Source organism: Notechis scutatus, chromosome 6 (assembly GCF_049901735.1).
Source record: "Notechis scutatus isolate UNSWTSFEM ecotype Mainland chromosome 6, rNotScu1.2, whole genome shotgun sequence".
Classification (NCBI taxonomy): Eukaryota; Metazoa; Chordata; class Lepidosauria; order Squamata; family Elapidae; genus Notechis; species Notechis scutatus.
In genome coordinates, this window is record NC_142014.1 from 39,663,494 (window position 1) to 39,670,231 (window position 6,738).

The 6,738-nt window shown below is 36.7% G+C and overlaps 1 protein-coding gene across 3 annotated transcripts in view; it reads right to left on the reverse strand.

Moving 5' to 3' along the window:
- Positions 1–6,479, reverse strand: part of OSBPL8 (oxysterol binding protein like 8) — an 83,547-nt gene extending 77,068 nt beyond the window's left edge. For 2 of the 3 annotated variants that reach the window (XM_087968017.1, XM_087968019.1), the window contains exon 1: positions 6,085–6,457. The gene's annotated coding sequence lies outside the window, so the exon portion shown is untranslated. Of the gene's footprint in view, positions 1–6,084 lie in introns of all 3 variants that reach the window. The other variant, XM_087968018.1, reaches the window with a different exon arrangement.
- Positions 6,480–6,738: the final 259 nt, after the last annotated feature.

A 6,738-nucleotide genomic window follows, 5' to 3' on the forward strand; every position in this document is an offset into this window, starting at 1 on the left:
AAACTGAATAAACAGGGAATGAACCATGTCCCCTCTTTGAAACTCTGTCATATTCTGATACTGAGGAAGCACACATTCTCTCTCACAGCCCTGTGAAGTAACATGCCCACTATAGATATGAATCGCTCCCACCCTCCAAATGTTCTACAAGTCTCTTGAGACCAGGTTTTGTTTCTAGGAATGTGTTATGGTGTTTAGGGATATCCTGTTGAATCTTCTGTGAATCTTATTGGTGATATTTTTGTCATATTTTTAAAACTATGTATTTTAAATATTGCCAGCTGCCCAGTTTTTGGAATTGGGTGGCTTCAACATCCAATAAATTAAATTATAGCAAATTACATTACATCAAATTGTGCAGAATATATACCTGAAAAAGAAAGCATCTTTTAATTATAAGCAAAAAAAAAGTATAGTATATGAAACTATACCATCTAAACTGTAGTGGGTGTGTACGAAAAAAGGAATTTTTAAGTTAATGATAATTACATGTTATACTCTCATGAATAATGATAAAAGAGCAAAGATGGAAAGAAAATTGCTCAGTATTCTGAATGAATGCAGTCAGGGATGGGAATACTATTTTTTAGCTTGCATGTAGATTGCAAGGAAGAGTGGGACAGAGATGATATAGAAAAAATGGTTGTGTGATTCACAAAACTAAGAACAAATGAGAATATCAATAGATTCAGATCTGTTTAGTAAAAGGTTTCTTTGAATATCTAGTTTAAATATAAATCTACACATATATATTGCAAAAGAAATGAATACAACAGCATGACTGATTTGACTGTTTTATGAAAGCTAGATAATTAATGAAGGTTATGAAGGGAGTACAAAATTATGAATATGGGCAGACCATTATTTGATATGTCTAGAGAGGATGTAGGAAGGAATACACATTAAAAATATTTGTGAAGGAACGAATGTCAGAAAAGTAAGTATGAATGAAAAATGTAATATTTCCCAGAATAAAAAAACATTGTTTCCCTAGAAAAGGGTGTAAAATTTGCATCATTACATGATGTATCGTGACTTTTTCCCCCTCCGCTAAACTGGGGGTGGGCATAGCCAGCATGTGACGCATCCGGCCCATGGGCTGCGAGTTTGACCCCTCTGCCCTCGAATGAATGGGAAAGTTGATTTAAAGAAAGATATGGAAACTTCTTGGAATAAAGTTAAATATTACAAAGTACCACACAAAAGTGTGGAGTCATATTAAAAAAAGGTGTTTAATGGCTCTATGAAGTGAAAAGAAGAGGTGGATGAAAAAAAAAGTATTATTTCTGCAAAAATCAGTATTAAAAATTTATATATAGAGAAAAACCAAAATAATAGTCATTAAAATATAGAAAGTGTTGTTTGAAAAGAGATTAAAAGGGCTATATAAGGTGCAAAGAAAATTAGAAGTAAGAATGAAAGTAATGACATGATTTCGGATGAAACTGAAATGAGAGAATGGCAGATGGACTACTTGATAGAAATTTGTATGGGAATGATGGTGACATTTTGAAGAATAACCACATTCCTAGTTCAGTATTTTTTCATGTATCTTTTATACTTGTGGCCTCAATGTTTTCAACATTCTCATAGCACTGATTTCATTTTTGAAAACTACATCTTTGCCAGAAAATAGAAAACTGTTACCATTGTTTTCTTATACAGGTAACCCACAACTTATAATCACTCATTTAGTGATCATTCAAAGTAAGAATAGCACTGAAAAAAGTTACTTACAACTTACGACCATAACAGCATCCCCACAGGCATATGATCAAAATTTGGGCATTTGGCAAGCAGCATGTTTTTTCAATCTGGCTTCCGACAAGCAAAGTCAGTGGAGAAAGCTGGATTTGCTAAATGACCACATGATTCATTTAACTGCAGTTATTTGCTTAATAATCATAGCAAAAAAGTTGTAAAATTGGGCATGACTCATTTAATAGCCGACTTGCTTAGCAACAGAAATTCTGGTCCCAACTGTGATCTTAAGTTGAGAACTCAAACAAATGGAAAGCTAACAAGAGTGAGTATGAAACTTACAGGGGAAATAGTTTGTTCACTGTATTTAGGAAGTTCTTTAGTTGATTTCCCCTTTCATAATTTTTCATTAGCAAACTTTGAGAAGTACAGTGCAACTTCATATTCTGGTAAATAAATCATAGTACGCGCCTCCCTCTTAGAATTGTTCTATTGAAGAACAACACAATAAGGATACTATGCTAAAATCATTAAGAAAATTAAATACAAATATAATGTCTTGTGCAATCATTAACACTACAGAAATAGAAAATATTGCATAGGTGCCCAAATCTACAGAAAATTATTACATTCTTTTGCAATTCATTTTAGTGGTGTAACTAATTTTCTTTGGAATTTTGTCTTTTTATCTTTCATTTTTGAAGTTATATTTAATCATAAAAATAATAACAATAGACCGATTGTAAGGACGCACTAGAAAATCAAAGAATAACTAACCCTGTATGGGAAACCCTATAAATCTCAGTGCAAATCCTTAAATTGAAAGTTTTAAAAAATATGGTATCCTAAGCCTTTGTGGCCACTAGGCAAGATTAATGTAACAAAGCATATGGATTCAATAAGAAAATAAAGTAATTTTATCTAAATATTGTACAGGTAATGGCATTTCTAGCATTATTCTATAAATAAAACAGATAATTTAATTCCATTAAAATATCTGTAAAACCTCCAGAAATCTTTGAAAAGACTAACTTGTATTTTTTTTTAAAGTGTTACCAAATACAATGCTTTACCATCATCTCAACCTGATATTCTTGAGAAATCTAATAGGAAAAACTGTTAAACTGTTGAAATCTCTTTATTGAAAGACATTTTGACATATCTCAGGAATGCAATTCACCAAAGGATGATGGGTACTTTTTCATTCTTTATACAACAAAGGATGAAAAAGTATGTAAATCCAATCAAATAATGGAAGGTTAAACCATATCCATATTATGATAGATGTATGGGCCTTTCTGTATAATGTTTTACAATTGGATAGTAAACAAAACAATGTTTCGAAGAACTCTTCAAATATTGCATAGAACCATGCAGTTTAAAACTACACAGGTGGAAGATGCTAATTCTGAAACAGCTATATGGTCTTTGAAGTTACAAAACATAACACAATGGAAGTAATATCCTTTGCTAAATTTATTTGTATTGTTATTCAATTATTCCAGTCTAAACCAAATTTTGAAACAAAAATTGAAATATCTAACATTTGAAATATATAAAAATGAAGCAATTCCAAATATGAGATTTCTTTATGACTTCAGCATGATCTTGTTTATAATCAATTTAACTAAATTTTCTGTTAACTTAAATTTAAAAAATCACCAGATTGCACTTATTCTCAGGGTAAGTGAAAGAGAATTAACAATAAATTGGTGAAACCCAATGCTAACATGGCAACCTCTAAAGACTGTCACTCCTATTTTTACTTTTTCTCATTCCTGTAAGACTCAATTTCATTTATCCTTTCATCTATTCCATTTATCTTTACATTTTTAAATCTTACTATCATTACATGCACATCTGAGGACTTAAAATAAGTCTTTAGCATTACTCTATTACAATTTTCTCTGGGGGGGAACTTAGGTTAGAAATTGTACCATTTGTAGTAACAACACCTAGAGCAGGGGTATCAAACTGACGTTAAGTTGTTGTCACGTGATATATTGTGACTTTTTTCCCCTTTGGGAATGGGTGTAGCCAGCACGTGACGCACCTGGCCTGCGGGCCGCAAGATTGACACCCCTGATCTAGAGGAACCCACATACATAATATTCAATCATCTTGGTAAAAAACAATTAAGTGCACGTGTATATTGCTCTTCTAGTAGTCCAATTGCTAGATTCATAATAAAGGTATTTTCTGTTACATTTTCAGACAATAACAACACAACCTAATAGCTAAATATGGACCTCTTGGAGGCCTCCTTCAACCCACTCTAGCCAGAGCAGCCAGTGGGAGAGGCAAGATTTAGGGTTTCCTTGTATTCCATACTATTAGACAGAATGTGAGCAGATTGCTACTTCAGAAAATGGATACGAGGCAGCATCTTGGCCAAGTCTTCAAGAATTTGACTGGGAGGGGAAGTGTGATTCCTTTCATAAGGACGGCAGAATGCCACCCTCACCCAAATAGCGGGAATAAAGATACACTCCTGATACAGCTTCTGCAAGCCCTCCACTGCTGTTTGGAGCTTGCAAAATTATCATTTCAAAGCTCACGCAACTCAGGAGCTATGCTCAGATAAGAGTCCCTCAGCACAACACTGCCTTCTTTCTTTTCTAATATTAAATTACCACTTCACCCTATAAATTCTCAAGGGGCTGGTTCCAGTTAGTAGAATGATCAGTTCCCACAAATGACGAATCTCTGAGAGGCTTAGACTCAGATCTTAAACTTGATAGTTTCCCCTCACCCAAACCTGCACACATCCTTGTTAATTATTACCGAAAAACACCAAAGCCATTGCTATTTCCCCCTTTCCCCCTAATAATGTATTTTATTAGTAATCTTTTAGTCTGAATTTCATTTAAAGCAATCAAAAAATGATCTGGATTTCCCTCCTCTTATTAAAAGATGACAAGTAAAATTAAAGACAAAATATTATTTTCTTTGTAAATTCTCAGTATCATTTTTATTTTTTGATGGAACTAGATATAATATTCAGGCTGTGTTGTTTTTCCTGAGGGGATAAATGCTGCCATGTTTTACATGTTTACATTCAAGTTTTTTATGGTTTCCAACTATCATAAGGAACATTGATTTGTGGCTAATGGAAAAAACAGTTAGACAAGTGGTCAAAGTGAAACTATGAAACTGTATATCTGTTTAACAATCAGTGTTCTTTTAAAAGTGTATTTAACCTATTTATCTTTATTTAATGTAGGACATATATAATAATGACATATATAATAATTAATATATATTTGTATATTAGTCCCATTCAAGTCAAAAATTGATTTCCCCCACAACTGAAAAACCAGTAGGCCAGGGATGGGGAACCTTTTATGGCTCACTCAGGAATTCTGGGAGTTGAAGTCCATAAGTGATAAAAGAGCCAAGTTTCCCTACCCCTGGTATAGTGTGATGTTCTTCATCTTTGATTCAGTAGACATTCTTATGAAAAAGCTTCATTGTTGTTATCTTCAAGCTAATGAACAATTTGAGTTTCAGATCTTTGATTATACCTTCAAATTTTCCTGTTCTTACAAATGCTATTAAAATGTGCTTTAAATTATGGCAAACATGGAAACTAGCAGCACAAAAACAAAAGGATTTGCTTCTGTGTACATTATTAGGCAATCTTGTTACATGTATTCATAACTATTTACAAATAGTGCAATGTATCTTGGCAGAATAAGCTATTTGTAGTGATGCAGAAGTGGGCACGGATTAATAAAAAGTAGCAGTACTGTGAGTCAAATTGTATCTGGCATTGGCAATAATAGGAACAGTGTCCTGCTTTTGTGCAATTGAGTTAGCACAATATACCTACCTGCCTAGTTCACTTACTCAAGGCTCTTGTAGCAAATTAATGTACAGACATTTCTGAACTATACAGTTTCGTTAAACTGAAATGTCCCAGTATTATGGCCTTAGAAGGCAGAAAGCTGCTGTCGCACCTTTAATAGGGAAACAATTCAACACTACGGTATCTATAGTTATCAAAACACCGGGGCGACAACGGGGACACCTTTGTTTTCACAAGCAAAAATTATTAAAAAGAAACCAATCAAAACGAAGGGGCAGGAGAGCTGGGGCATTAAAACTCACATCCCAAGCCATCACAACTTGAATCATTACCACCATCATAAATATTTTTCACGTTGATAGCTATCAGAGCCGCCAGAACCAAGAGACGCGCCCAAGGTCATGCAACACGGCACACACCGCCAGGAAGACTACTGCAAAAGCTCCGCTCAGGGACGCTTCTGCCTCGCCGCCCACGCCCATGCCTTCCCCGACGCAGCTCGGTGGGGCAGCATTTCGCCTTCGGAGTAGCAACACGAGATTGGTGCTACGCTTCCCTCCGTCCCGCCCCCTTACCTCTCTTTCTAGGGGTCCAGAGTCAAGGGGGAGGAGTGATCCACCGGTTCCGGACCCTCCGGCTCCGGAAAGGGGCAGGGCCACAGCGCCCAGATGCTTGAAAAAAGGGCAAGCTTTTGTAAGTCGAGAGGATCTCGTTCGCGCGTCTTTGGGATGCTCGCTCTTTGTCCTTTGCGAGTGGGAAACCACGCACGCGTCCCGTCCCGTCCCCCCGTCTGTCTGGCGCTCACGCAGCTCTTCTCCCCCGCTCGCTGCCGTTACTGCTAAGGACGTCGCGGCTTGATTCTCTCATCAACGGCCGCCACAACTCTCCCTCGGCTCCCGCTCGCGGACACCGCGAGTCAGCGCTAGAAAAGGGTGGGCTTTCGTATCCAACCACGTCCTTCTGGAAAGTCACGTGATTGGGCATCCTCAGCACGGGGCTGAGGTAACAACTGGGAGGCGCCGCCCTCCGCTTCTGCGGAGACCTGAGCGGGAGGCCTTCCTCGCGTCGCTTAGCTGTTGTGAGCTTAGTCTGTCGGGCGGTTTTGCAATTCTTCCGAAATCATCGGTTATTTCGTGTTTAGATGAACTTAGTGTTTCGGGAGAGGTTGACTTACAACAATAGTGCAGTGCCACCGCAATAAATAAATAAATATCCGAAATAGCAAATGT